Genomic DNA, 14,875 nt, shown 5'->3' on the forward strand with positions numbered 1-14,875 from the left:
GGATTCGAACCCAGGTCTTTTGCAAGAACAACCAGTGTTCTTAATCACTGAGCCATCTCTCCAGCCCAATTTAATGCAATCTTTAAAAATAAAAATAAAACTAGGGCTGGAGAGATAGTTCATCAGTTAAGAGTGCTGCTGCTCTTCCAAAAGACCTGAGTTGGGGTCCCAGCACCCACTTCTGGCAGCATATATAACCACCTGTAATTCCTGCTCCAGGGGATCCTATACCCTCTTTGGGCCTCCATGGGATCTCCACACATCTGGCATACACACACACACACACACACACACACATGCACAGGCATATAAATAAACATTTAAAAAACCACTGATGCTAATTAATCCATAAAAGAACAGCAGTATTTTAAAAAATAAAGACAGACTCAATAGGGGGCAGCAAGATGATTCAGCAGGTAAAGGTGCTGCTTAGCAAGCTTGGTGAACTGCGTGCAATACCTGTCGTCCATGTAAAGGTGCGCTCATATGCACACACAATCACACACACACACAAATTATAGTAAATAATTTGCTTTAAAAAGGCTCACCAGGTGTGGTTGCACATGCCTTCAATTCCAGCACTTGGGAAGCAGAGGCCAGTGGGACTTGGAGGCCAGCCTGGTCTAAATAGTGTTTCAGGCCAGCCAGAACTACATATTAAGACCCTGCCTCAAAATAAATAAATAATAAAAAGTTAATAGAACAGAATAAGAGAAAACCCTGGAAATGTTTGCTGTTGCACTCCACCACTAACAGTGCTTTCTGCTTCATTCTACCGCGTCTATGAGGACTTGAGTTGCTTATAAGAGCTGGTTAGTGTTCAGATGAGGGGGTGAGGCATGCCTTTCAGAGTAGGAATTCCAGGAGTACTTACACCACCAGACTTTACAACGTGTAAATTAGGCCCAGGTTGAATTAGGTTATTGAATTCTTGGGTGTGTGATTTAAGACTGAAGGACAAAAGGCCTTGCAGATAAATTGACAGTGTTCAGAACTTCGTGCATTTCCAATAGAGTTCCCTCCCTCTGCTGTGTGCAAGGCTGTTTGGGCAGGCAGTACGACGTTTTGAATAAAGGTCAACAAGGGAGGTCACTTTCCGGATTTTTCTCCTGGGTAGGAGGAAGCCGGAGGCCTCTTATCAAACAGAGTCGCAGCACAATCCTGGGCTTCCAACAGCTGCAAATTTTTGCTCGAAGCTGCAAAACTTCTGGGGTTGCCATGGTCCTTGGGAGCGAAAATGCTGGCCGCCCTTTGCTACCGCAGCACAGAGCTGGCCGTTGCAGCGTCCTCTCCAGTCCCTTTCAAAAGGAGACCCCAGAAAGGGGTGGAGCCCGGACGGGACCTGAACCTGAGCTCTTGTCCAAGGGACTGCGGCGAATAAAAAAGGCTTTTCTCAAACTAACGGGCTACAGCCCTGGGTTTGTCAAAGGCTTTCTTTCTAAACCCTCAGTGCTTTCCCGGGGAGCAGAGACGCTCTTCCGCACCACAGCCTGCTGGTGGGCATCTCCCTTCCAGCCAGTGCCAAGGGATTTCTCACCCAGCTCTGCCGGCGAGGGGAGGAGGCAGCCGAGCCGGCACTTCCCGGCAGGCCGCGGAGGTCGACGTAGAGCCACCCGGGGTGACTTGCAATTCTGCGATCACTGCAGAACTGCGGGAACAGCCCGGAATGCCGAGGCGCCGGCGGCTACAGGCCACTCGGTGAGCCGGGGATACCACGCTCCCCGGCGGACTCGGGGGTGGGGGCGCAGACAAAGGGGCGGTGGGTAGCTCGGGTTTCAGGGTGGGTCGCTCCCGGGCGACGGCGGCCGGGCGAGGGGAGGCGCTGTGCGCCGTCTTCTCCCAGCAGCGCGCGCCGGCCCGGCCCCGCGGCTACTGCGCGTCACGCTCTTCCCCGCCCCTAGCCGAAGAGCCCAGAGGAGGGAGGCGGGAGGCGGCGGCTGCTGCAGCGAGGCAGGTGGAGACCCGCGGCGGCTGCAGTGAGGCAGGTGGAGACCCGCGGCGTCCCAGGCGGTAAGCTCGGCGCGGGCCTCCTTCCCCTTCCTCTGCGTCCCGCCCTTTCGCGCTTCTTCATCCCGCCCTGGGGTCCCGGGAGGCCGGGAGGGGAGCGGCGCCTCATGCTCCGTCACGCGCCGGGCGGCCGCCGAGGAAACCCGCGGGGTGGCCGGCCAGAGGGAGCGTCGCCGCGGAGCGGGTCGCGAGCTGCGCGTGTCCGGCTCTGTCAGCGCGGCCCAGCCTTCGCCTTACTCCGCCCGACTCAAGATGGAGCGTGGACTCGGGGGCCCCCGCGCCGCGGGCGCCGCTCCCCGCCGGGTCCTCCCTGCTTCCTTCTCCCTGGCTTTGCCGGGCGCGCGCCACCGTGCCCCTCCGGGAGGCCGCGGTCGGGCCGGACCTGTTGCCCAGGGCAGCACGGTCCACGTCCTCCTCAGACCCCGGGCGCCCGGCAGCTGGAGTGGAGGTCCCCTGGTCGGTGTCGCGGGGGCTGGGCCCGGCCGCCGTGGGCTTTTGTTGTCCTTGCGAGCCGGGCGGTGATGCTCCGGGAAGGTGGAAGGGGCGCCATGGGCTCCGGATCCATGAAATCACCGCCGCCCGGTAACCCGACCCTGCTAAGGCGTCCGGGGCTGGCGCGGAAGACAGATGACACTTGTTCAGAGGCTGTTATAACAGCCGAACCTTCTGGTTTCGGGAATTGGAAGGTTTGGCGCTATTTTAAAAAAAGAAATTCCATTTTTTGGTCTTTTTGAGACAGGGTCTCCCTGTAGCCCCAGCTGCCCTCGAACTCACTATGTAGACTAGGCTGGCCTTGAACTCACAGAGGTCCTCCTCCCTCTGCCTCCCGAGTGCTGGGATTAAAGGCGTGCGCCACCACAATCAATTCTGGAGTACAGCTCCGAAATCCGGTGGTCAGTCCATTTCTTGTGGCGTTTCCATCTGGCAGCAGCCGCGCACCACCCCCTGCTTCGCTTCCCAGTCGCACGTTTTTGGTCATAAGAAATTATACGTTGAGTCTGTCATTGGTGTGGATATCTGTTTTTAGCAAAAACTCGGGCGCCATGTACTGTTTTTAAAAAGAAGAATGGAAAGGATTCTGTAATACATTTTTTTTTTTTTTTTTTTTTTTTTTCCTTTTTGAGTGTGTGATTCAGCAGCCTAGCCTGTGTTCCTCTTTTAGGTTAGGACAGTGTTTGGCAGTTTGGAGCACTTGTAAGTATCAGTGCTGCCGCTGCTGCCGCTTTTATGGGTGTGTTTCTGGGATTTTATTATTCTATTATCAATAGTGTCTACAAGTCAGGAGAGCAGTGTTTGGCTTCTAGATTTAATGATCTTTTGTTAGAATCCTTAGGTATGTTGTGCCTTAGCCTTGGGGCCATTTTTTTCTCCTGAAATAATACATTTATTGAGTGCTTCTCATGGCCAAGCCCTGGGCAAGTGTGTTTTATCTCACACTAAGTGTGTTTTATCTTACACTATCGCCCAACCTGGTGAGGGTGCTGTCATCCCCATTTTACAGAAAGGGCATTGAAAGGTCAAGTAACTTGAGAATCACAGCTAATATTTGATGCTTGCAGGATTTGTACTCAAGTCTTCTGACTCTGGGTGCTTAGTTATTTCATCAGTGAATCTATTGCAGAAAACCAAAGGTGACCTTTTATTAATGTGAAGGAAGTGGGTGATTCCTTGACTAAGTGCTTATGTTTAGTTGTTGAGATCCAGAGGCAGTGATTAAGAACACCTTAAGCTTCCCACTATGCCTAGTTCAAAGGGATAATAAAACAAAACTGAGTAGGACCTTGCATAGGTATCTGTCTGCAGATTAAGATTCTGCCTTTCTCTGCTCTTTCAGTCATTGTTGAGCACAAAAAAAGCTAACCTGGTTCCTGTCCTTAAGGAGCTTAATAATTTTTTTAATTTATTATTTTTATTTTATGTGTATTGCCTGCATGTATGTGAGTGCACCCGTAAGTGCCGCAGAGGTCAGAAGAGGGCTTCGGATTCCCCTGGAACTGGAGTTAAGGAAGGTTCATAGCCGCCATCTGGGTGCTAGCAATTGAATCTGGGTCTTCTGCAAGAGCAGTCAGTGCTCTTAATGGCTGAGCTATCCCTCCAGCCCCAGGAGCTTAATACTTTTTATTTATTTACTTATTTATTAATTTTTGTCTTTTTGAGACAGGGTCTCTCTGTAGCCCCAGCGGGCCTGGAACTCACTATGTAGACCAGGCTGGCCTTGAACTCACAGAGCCTGCCTCTGCCTCCCGAGTGCTGGGATTAAAGGCATGCACCACCATGCCCAGCTAATAAATATTTTTTTAAGAAATAAAAAGTATTGCTGGGCATGGTGGTGCATGCCTTTAGTCCCAGCAGAGGCAGGTCTCTGTGAGTTCAAGGCCAGCCTGGTCTACATAGTGAGTTCCAGGACAGTTGGGGCTACAGGGAGACCCTGTCTCTCAAAGATCAAAAAAATAAATAAAATTATTTTCATTTCATGCATATGAGTGTATTGCCTGAATATATGTAAGTGCACCTTTGTCATGCAATGCCAAGGAGGTCAGAAGAGAGTTTGGGATTCTCTTGGAACTACAGTTATAGATGGTTGTTAGCTGCCATATGGGTCCTGGGACTTGAACCTGGGTCCTTTGCAAGAGTAGCCAGTACTCTTAATCTCTGAGCCATTTCACCAGCCCAGTTGAATGCTTTTTTGGTCTTTTTGAGACCAAAAGTAGCACCAGCTGGCCTGAAACTCGCTGTGTAGATCAGGCTGGCCTTGAACTCAGAGAGATCCACCTGCCTCTGCCTCCCAAGTGCTGGGACTACAGGCATACGTCACCATACCCTAGAATGTATATATTTAAGATAAGGGACTTTCTCTTTCATTTTGTGGTATCCTCTGTGCAATCTTCCAGTTTTGTATGCTCAATAAATGCTTGTTATTTAGTTAATTGAAATGGCATCAATTTCAAGACTGGTTTTGTAGAAAAAAAAATTAGAGGTATCAATAAAGACAGAGAGATGGTATTTGTTAACATTTAAAAAAGCCAGTTGGGCCTGGGCGTGGTGGTGCATGCCTGTAGTCCCAGCACTTGAGAGGCAGAGGCAGGCGGATCTCTGTGAGTTCAAGGCCAGCCTGGTCTACATAGTGAACTTGTAGGACAGCTGGGGCTACAGGGAGACCCTGCTTCAAAAAGAAAAAAAAAAGCCAAGATGGCTCAGCAGGCAAATAATAAAAAATTAAGAATACAATTGTCAGCTGGGCATCATGGTGCACGCCTTTAATTCCAGCACTCCGGAGTCAGAAGCAGGTGGATCTTTGTGAGTTCAAGGCCAGCCTGGTCTACATAGTGAATTCCAGGACAGCTGGGGCTACAGGGAGACCCTGTCTCAAAAAGACCCCCCCCCAAAAAAAAAAGAATCCAGTTGTCTATGTAGTGTTAAGTGAGCCTTTTCACCTTGTATGACTTTACACTATCCAGATAACTTCTTTTCCTCCCTTCCTTGTACAAATAAGGTGGGAGGTCAAGTGTATTTTTCTCTGATGAAGAGGAGTCAGTGCTGTTTATTAGTCATGGAAGCCTGTACTTCTCCTTTGCAGTATTGTTGAAGTGTTGTGATTTCTCCAAAGGCAGTTTATGAATCTGTGGTGTATCTGTGGGCTGTCATGAGGTCTCTTAAGGATTCACAGCACAGATATTTACTGAGCCATTTACTGTGCTACATACTTTCCAGAGATGGTAACACAGCCCTAAATAAAATGACAGAAATCCCTATATTCTTGGAATTCTCCTTAAGTAGGAGAGGCAGACAACAAACATACTAAATAAATATATTGTGTTACAAAGTCACACATACTAAGGGAAAAAAAATAAACCAGAGGAGGAGAAATATGAAGTTTGCAGATAAGGGTCAGGGTAATGGAAATTTTAGGTCAGGTGGCAAGAGACCCAGCTGAGAATGTGATTTGAGTGAGATGTAAAGTTAGGCAATGTTGGTCCCTGAGGGAAGTGCATACCAGATAGAGACAGCAAGTGCAAAGGCCCTGAGATGGGAAGCTTGAGGAAAAAATTACTTAAGGGTTTATAGGCTGTAATCCTGAAAATGTTTATTAAAATATTTCCAAATTCTGAAATTTACAGAATGTCATTTCACCCATCTGTCCGTCCATCCATCCAGGTTGTGGGGATAGAACCCAGGCCCTCACACACCAGGCAAGCACCCTACTACTGAGCTATACTCCTTATTTGTTTTAGTTTTTAGTTTTTGTTTAGTTTTAGTTTTTTGAGGAGCTCTCTATGGAGCCCACAATCCTCCTACATTATTAGCCTCCTGAGTGTTGGGATTCCAGTTGTGTGCCAGTTGTTGGCACACCTGGCTATTGTGGTGGTTTTTTTTTTTTTTAAATTTTATTTTATGTGTATGTGTGTATTGCCTGCATATAGGTAAGTACACCCATGTCGTGCAATGCCTGTGGAGCTCAGAAGAGGCTGTCGGATCCCCTGGGCCTGGAGTTACAGACAGTTGTTAGCTGCCATGTGGGTGCTGGGATTTGAACCTGGGTCTTCTGTAAGAACAACCAGTGTTCTTAACCGCTGAGCCATCTCGCCAGCCCCTATGTGGGTGGTTTTAAAATGAGAATTTAATGTGTTTCCCAGGCTTAGCTAGATCTCACCATCCTCCTACCTCAGCTACCCCAGTAGTTGGGATTATAGACACTGACCACCATGCCCAGCTGTGATCAAGGTAGAGTTAAAGAACTGAGACTCAAAGAATTTCACTATCTCAACTGAAAGTTTCATAGCTAATGAATGCAGAGCAAGAAGAAAAGACATATAAAAGTTTGTTACTTTAATCATTGTGCAGAATACCTTGGTAATAGAACCTCAGATCAGTGGCTGGTCAAATCAGGGCTAGCCAGTGTCTGATATATAGACTTCAGCCCCCTCACCCTACTGGGGATTGAACCCAAGGTTTTACACAGGCTGTATACCTAGCTCCAGACTGAATGTATTCTCAGTGTATTCAGTTGAGTATATTCTTCCCCATTTTTATGCATTTATCTAGATCTCTGTTTAGCCTGGGGTATTTAATGATATCTGCACATGTAGCTCCCTTCCATCTTGTGCTTTTTTTGTAGCAGAATCTGGCTTTTTAATCTTAGAAGTTTCATGATTCAAACTTTGTTTAATGTAAATTTTTTTATGTCGTTTTAATCTTAATTGGAAACAGTGTATTACTCTGGATGTGAATTTTTTAGCTGTTTAGGGAAGCTTTAAATTATTACAGCATCTTATATATTTTTAATATATATTATATATTTCCCATATAGGTTGAACTCAAAGAATCCATGTGCTTTAAATTGGCATTTGAGTTACAGTATACTTTAAAGAGAAACATTAAGTGATGGTGCTGTATAAGAATTTCAGGGAAGAATGACTTCTTTATTCCAATCAGGGAACAGAGGGAGGCCCTTTAAAAATTTTTATTGATGTGTACATGTATATGTGTGAATATATTCCACATGTGTGCAGGCTAGAAGAGGGCTGGAGTTACAGGCAGTTGTGAACTGTCTGACATGTGTGCTAGGACCTGAACTTAGGTCCTCTGGAAGAGGAGTAAACACTTTTTTTCTTGGTCTTTTTGAGACAGGGTCTCCCTGTATCCCCAGCTGGCCTGGAGCTCACTATGTAGAACAGGCTGGCCTTGAACTCACAGAGATCCACCTGCCTCAGCCTCCCAAGTGTTGGGATCAAAGGCGTGTGCCACCATGCCGGGTGCAGGAATAAGCACTCTTAACCACTGAACCATTTCTCTACCCACCCCCTTCCTTTTTTAAAATATGTTGGCAGATTTTACTTAATCAACCTTGAATTTGGGTAGGACATCTGGGTTAATATCCTGGCCCTGGCATGAGGTACCAAGGAATCTTGGCCACAATTAGAAAAGAGCTGTTTTTTCTTTAAGTCTCCATCTGGTACTTCTAGAAGGACAGATTCCATTAGCACTAACTCATTGGGTGGGTCTGTTTTTTTAATTGTTCTTTTGTTGTGGGAGACCCTGTCTCAAAAAGACCAAAAAAAAAAAAAAAGTACTTTTTTTTTGCAAAATCCTTGAAAAGAAGAAGTACTCCTGGTACAGAATCTCTGTTGGGAAGCCTGTCTGGCGTCTTAGTTCCTGGGGAAATGAGCAGTCTCATCTGCCTCTTGTGCCTCTCTCTTCCCAGGAATCCTGCTGAGGCTAAGGCAGACATTTTGTTGCCCTAAGTTTTATGTAAGCATATGGCCTGGTATGCTTCCAACTTAAGTAGTTTGATGTTTGTATTCTCTTTGCTTACTTATAGCTAAGCTTGGATTAGATCCAGTTGAAGTCTGCCCATTTCTGATACTTGAAAGTAGCAAGTCCTTGATTTACACTACTAACTTTGAAGCTGAGGCCTGAGGATCCAGATGCTCAGGATGTGACGTCATCTGGAATTTAGGTTTGATGTATAAAGAGGAGATAACTCAGCCGGGTGTGGTGGCGCATGCCTGTAGTCCCAGCACTTGGGAGGCAGAGGCAGGAGGATCTCTGTGAGTTCAAGGCCAGCCTGGTCTACATAGTGAGTTCCAGGCCAGCTGGGGCTACAGGGAGACCCTGCTTCAAACAGACAAAAAAAAAAAAAAAACAAACTCTGGTTGTTTTTCTATCCCTGAATCTACAGCTTATTTTTAATTTTTTTTGTGGTCTTTCTTTTCTTTCTTTCTTTTTTTTCTGCCTCCCAAGTGCTGGGATTAAAGGTGTGCACCACCACGCCTGGCTAGGAGCTCACTTTTCTTATCTATAAATTAGGGACACTAGCTTCTTTAGAGTTGTTTTGGTAGATAGATCAGTGGATATAAAACTCAGTAAAAGAACTCTTTTTTTCCCCTTCTCCCTTTAGTTCCTTTCAGCAATGCAATTTTATTCTATTATTTAAATTGGATTGAGAGCCAGGTGTGGTGGTGCATGCCTTTAATACTAGCAAAGAGTTCGAGGCCAGCCAGGGCTACCCAGTGAGCCTTTGTCCAAAAAAAAAAAAAAAAAATTGGCCTGGGAGACACTGATTTTTCTGGGTTTGAGAAATGAAATCTTTCTGTCATGTTTTAGAAAGTTATAGAAAGTTTTAGAAAGTTAATTTTGAGTAGGAGTGTCTTGCCATTATTGAAAGGGCATATTTTTAATGAACAGTTGTCAGGGAAAAAATTGTAATTTGTGAGGAATTAAATCTTCAGCATGGAAAAGCAACTCGTGCTCCTCCTGTCAGAACTTGTGCCTTACTTTCAGGCCCTTTTGTTTGTCAGTTTTCTTTCTCAGTTTAATGAAAGGTGGGGCTTTCTTTTTTCTTTTTTTGGTCTTTTTGAGACAGGTCTCCCTGTAGCCCCAGCTGGCCTGGAACTCACTATGTAGACCAGGCTGGCTTTGATGTCACAGAGATCCACTGCTTCTGCCTCCAGAGTGCTGGGATTAAAGGTGTAAGCTACCAGGCACCACTAGGTGGGGCTTGCTTTCTGTGGTCTGTAGAATTTGCTGTGTCTGGATAGATGGTTACCCTCTCAGGTGACTATAACTAACACTGAAGTTGGGGTTTAAAATCCAGATGGAACCAGTACCTACTGACAACATCTAGGCTGATTGCTCAGAAACTGTCTTACGGGTTTTTTTTTTTTTTTTTTTTTTGGTATGTTTGAGACAGCGTCTCCCTGTAGCCTGAGCTGTCCTGGAACTCACTATGTAGACCAGGCTAGCCTCGAACTCACAGAAATCTGCCTGCCTCTGCCTCCCAAGTGCTGGGACTACAGGCATGTGCTACCACGCCCGGCAAGAAAGCTTTTATAAGGAGAGTGAGGAAAAAATCAAATTAGGAAGTTCTTGATTCTTCTGTGAGTTGTCTGTGCCCTTTTCTTGTTCAGAACAAACAGTTGGTATGCTTTTGCATAAACGTGTGACTGTTTAAAGACAGGCAGCAGTGTGCCTTTTTTTGTTCCTTTATAAAGATTGGAAAGGAAGACAATTTTAATACAGCTCAATGATTCTTTTAATCTGCCTGCTGTATATAACAGATCAGAAACTGCTAGGTCAGGAGTCTAATCTGGAGATTGGGGTTTAAGTCATAGACTGTTAAGTAACTGATCTTGTCAAATGATTTCACTTTTAGATTCAGTTTGCTCAGTGGTAAAATGAGTTGAATAGATTGCCAAGGTCTTTTCTGTTTCTCAAATTTTATGTTGCTATATTAGGCATATTTTCCCTTTTTAAACATTAGTGTAATTGACTGCTTTTGACCTATATTAAGTAAGTTCTTCTGGAAGAAACCAACCAAGCCTTGTAATTTCAGTCTCTTTTAAGATCTGTTTCTAAGCTGGTGATATTTATCAGTTACAAAATCACAGGAATTCTGTAGAATGTTGCATACATGAGCAAGATAATTCAAATTATTCAGCTTTCTGTATTTTATTTTCCCAAATTCTTTTGCAGATGGAAGAACTTTGGGAGGTGGTTTATTTTTGTGTATGTAAGTCATAAGAACGTAAGTCCTCATTCCACTGAGCTGTGTAGACATTCATAATTGCAGGCAGTTGCATCAGAGCTCAGAGTTCCATTCCCTCTTTAAAAAACCATTGTCTAATGCCTCAGCCCTCTGCCTGGGTTGGTTTTTAACTAACCCTCTCCTCTCTTTCTCGTTCCCTTCCTCCCTTTTAAAAATTGTCTGGGTACAACTTGTACTTTGTACCATATATCATATGTACTGTTTTAAAAATACAGTTTTGTTTTGGTTTTTAGCTTTTTGAGACAGGGTCTCTCTGTAGCCCCAGCTGTCCTGGAACTCACTATGTAGACCAGGCTGGCCTTGAACTCACAGAGATCCACCTGCCTCTGCCTCCCAAGTGCTGGGAGTAAAGGCGTGTGCCACCATGCCTGGCCTGTTTATTATTTTTATTTTATGTGTATGAGTATACTGTCTGTATGTAACTGTACCCTTGTTGTGCAGTGCCTGTGAAGGCTAGAAGAGGGTGTCAGATTCCCTGGAACTGGAGTTAGAGATGGTTGTTAGCCACCATATGGGTGCTGGGAATCAAATCTGGGTCCTCTGCAAGCGCAGCCAGTGCTTTTAACCTCAGTGCCATCGCTCCAGCCCCAATTTTTTTTTTTTTTTTGGTCTTTTTGAGACAGGGTCTCCCTGTAGCCCCAGCTGTTCTGGAACTCAGTATGTAGACCAGGCTGGCCTTGAACTCACAGCAATCTGCCTACCTCTGCCTCCCAAGTGCTGGGACTACAGGTGTGCACCACCATGCCTGGCTCCAGCCCCAATTTTTAAATTATTTATCAGTGTGGCAGGTGGAACCCAGGCCTTGCACATTCTAGGCAAGTACTTTATCACTGAGCTACCTTCCCTTTTTAAAAGAAGTTTGAAGATTGTATAGGAAATATACATAAATACTTATGTAGAGAAATAACAAGGACAGTAGCTAGTAGTCCTCTGTCAAGAAGATGATGGAAAATTTAGGAAAACCAGAGTGATGGTTCCTGGAATTATGCTAACATTTTATTGACTGCGATACTTCAGCCATTGCCTTGCTTGTGAATCCAGGGTGAGGACAGCAATGGGGTCAATGTGGATGTATTAGGATGCTGTTTGGGTAACACAGAGGCTGGAGGCTGGAGGTGTTTGAGAAAGTATCTGTCTATGAATAGACTTGATAGTGGGCTGAAAAAAGAGCAGGCTGCATGGTTTTACTAGTAAGTAAACATGAGTAACCTATCAGATATTCATGACACACTGCTCACAGATTACCATGGACCTTCCTGTGTTTCAAATGAAGATGGTAAGGAACATACTTTTGCATATAGCTGTGGGTGCTCTTATTTTGACACCTGGCTCTTTATAGTTGGGGTAAGTAAATCTAGTAAAGACAAGGTAGTAAACATGATGGAAAGATGCAGAACTAACTGGAAATATGGACAGTGGACACTTGACACCATGGTGAAAATTGTTTTGTGTATGTGTATGATGTATGGGTGTGGGGGGCGTGCGTTTGGGTATGTGAATGTGGCTCCACATGCACCATGGTGTGTATGTGTAGGGGTGGACGGTTGGTTAGAGGACAACCTTGGGTGTTGGTTCTAGTCCCCACCTTATTTGAAACAGGTTTTTTTTTGGTGTTTTTTCATTGTGTATACCAGGGTAGCTGGCTAGCAAGCTTTTAGGGATTCCCCTGTCTGCTTCCCATCTCCTGTCGGTCACCAGGATTATAGATGCTGGCACTACACATCCTGCTTTTACTTGGGTTCTGGGGATTTAAACTCAGGTCCTCATGCTTGCAAGGCAAGCACTTTTACCAGTGAACCATCTCCCCAACCAAAAAGTTTTTAGCAGGGCATGATGGTACATGCCTGTAGTCCCAACATTTGGGAGGTGGAGGTGAGGATCAAATATTCAAGGTATCTTTACATATATCAGTTCCAGGCCAACTTCTGCTACATGAGACCCTGTCCTAACAAAACTATAAAAGGGTCTGGAGAGATGGCTCAGTGGATAAGAGCTCTTACTTTGCAAGAAAACCTGAGTTCAACTACTCAGCACCTACATAAAAAGCCAGACATGGCTGTACATGCCTGTAACCCCAGAATTGGAGGGGTGGGGACAGGTGAATCCTGAAGAGCTACCTGATGAGCTAGCCTAGCTGAACAGTTTCTGGTTCAGTGAGAGGCCCTGTCTCAAAGCACAAGATAGAGAGCAATAGAGGTAGACATTAGATGACCTGCTCTGGCCTCTGTATACACACTCAAAGATGCATGGACTGGTATACCATTGTGCATGAACCATACACACACAACATATAGTCATGTTTAAAAAGCAAACTGCTAGGCACAGTGGTGCCCTCCTTTAATCCCAGTCTTCAGAATGCAGAGGCAGGTGGATGGATCTCCGTAGTTCTAGGCTAGTCTGGTCTGCATAGTGAGCTCCAAGCCAGCCAGGGCTACACAGTAAGACTGTCTCAAAATAAAAACCAAAACAAGCAAAAAACCCACAAAAAAACAAGGGTTGGTGAGATGGCTTAGTGAGCAAAGGCACTTGCTGCCAGGCCTGACAACCTGAGTTTGATCCCCAGGACCCACATAGTGGAACAAGAGAACCGATTTCCTGCATATTGTCCTCTGATGCATGTGCATACACATGCACATAAATAAATGTAATAATAATAAAATCACCAAACTGGGCATGGTGGTACACGCCTTGGCAGATCTCTTGAGTTCCAGGCCAGCCTAGTCTACGTAGCGAGTTCCAGGCCAGCTAGGGCTGCAGGGAGACCCTGTCTCAAAAAGACCAAAAACAAAAAAACCCACCAAAAACTGAAAAGAGCTGGCTGTCAGGCTATGAAGATGGCTCAGTCAATAATGCACTTGCTACACATGCATGAGGACCTGAGTTTAGATCCCCAACATTCATGGAAAAAGCTGGGTATAGTGGCACGCATCTGTAATTCCACTGCTGAGCAGTGGAGACAGGAGGATCCCTGGGGCTTGCTGGCTAGCTAGTCTAGCCAAATCCTTGAGCTCCAGGTTTACTGAGAGCTCCTGTCTCAAAAAATAAAATGAAGAGCAGGGACCAGTGAGATGACTCAGCAGGTAAAGGTGCTTGCTGTACAAGCCTGGTCACCTTAGTTCCATCTGTGAAACACATGTAAAGGTAGAAGGAGAGAGTTGACTTCACAAAATTGTCTTCTACCCCCACACATTTGTGCCACTGCCCACATACACAATAGTAAATGCAATTAATATTAAATAAAAATTAAAAAGATGGACAGCAATCAAAGAAGAAACCCAATATCCCTCTGGCCTCCACCTGCATACTCATGTACTTTTGTGCACCCTTACATTTCTCCCCCTCCCACAAAGCCTAGTTGTGCTGGTATGTGCTTGTAGTCCCAGCACTTGAGATACTGAGAGAAGACCTTGGCTACGTGAGACTCTCACAAAATAGAGACACTAAGTTGAACTAAATTGTAAAAAAAAAAAAAAAAAAAAAAAAAACCCACCAACGCGCCCCCCCCCCCTTTTTTTTTTGAGATAGTATCCCATGTATCTCAGTTTGGTCCTCTTGCCTCCCCTTCCCAAATGCTGGGATTATAGGCCTGGGTTACTATGCCTGGCTTGGTCATTTTCAAACTAGGCTAACTTTTTTTTTTTTTTCAGTTTATATGCAAAAGTAAATAAGTTTTTTTTTCTCCTGTGTGTGTGTGTGTGTGTGTGTGTGTGTGTGTCTACATGTGTTTGTGTTTTTTTTTTGAGACAGGGTCTCTCTGTAGCCCCAGTTAGTCTAGAACTCTCTATGTGGACCAGACTGGCCTCTTAGAAGGATCTGCCTGGCTCTGCCTACCAGGTGCTGGGGTTAAAGGCTTGTGCCACCACATCCAACTTTGTTTCCTCTTTTTTTCTTTTTTGGTCTTTTTGAGACAGGGTCTCCCTGTAGCCCCAGCTGTCCTGGAACTATGTAGACCAGGCTGGCCTTGAACTCACAGAGCTCCCCCTGCCTCTGCCTCCTGAGTGCTGGGATTAAAGGCGTGAGGGACCACACCTGGCTCCAGCTTTGTTTCTTAATTTCATTTTTCACTTTCTGTTGAATTTTTAAAAATTTAAGGTTTAGGCTCCTCTGTATATTTAGGAGTTTTAGGTTTTGTATTTCAGTATTTTTTGGTATTGGCATAATCCCCCCCCCCTTTTTTTTTTGGAGACACAGTCTCAACTGTGCAGCCCTGGCTTACCTGGAACTTGGTATCTAGACCAGGCTGGCCTGGAACTCACAGAGCTCCACCTACCTTTGTTCCCTGAGTGCTGAGATTAAAATATATGCCATGCTGAGCTTTTTTTT

At 45.4% G+C, this 14,875-nt stretch overlaps 1 protein-coding gene across 14 annotated transcripts in view; it reads left to right on the plus strand.

Annotated features, from left to right (window-relative positions):
• The first annotated feature begins 704 nt into the window (after positions 1-704).
• Positions 705-14,875, plus strand: part of Clip1 (CAP-Gly domain containing linker protein 1) — a 145,166-nt gene continuing 130,995 nt past the window's right edge. For 4 of the 14 annotated variants that reach the window (XM_029566564.1, XM_029566571.1, XM_029566566.1 and 1 more), the window contains exon 1: positions 718-2,010. The gene's annotated coding sequence lies outside the window, so the exon portion shown is untranslated. Of the gene's footprint in view, positions 2,011-14,875 lie in introns of all 14 variants that reach the window. The other 10 variants (XM_029566567.1, XM_029566565.1, XM_008839322.3 and 7 more) reach the window with 8 other exon arrangements.

This window comes from Nannospalax galili, unplaced genomic scaffold (genome assembly GCF_000622305.1).
Source record: "Nannospalax galili isolate Female #2095 unplaced genomic scaffold, S.galili_v1.0 scaffold218, whole genome shotgun sequence".
Lineage (NCBI taxonomy): Eukaryota > Metazoa > Chordata > Mammalia > Rodentia > Spalacidae > Nannospalax > Nannospalax galili.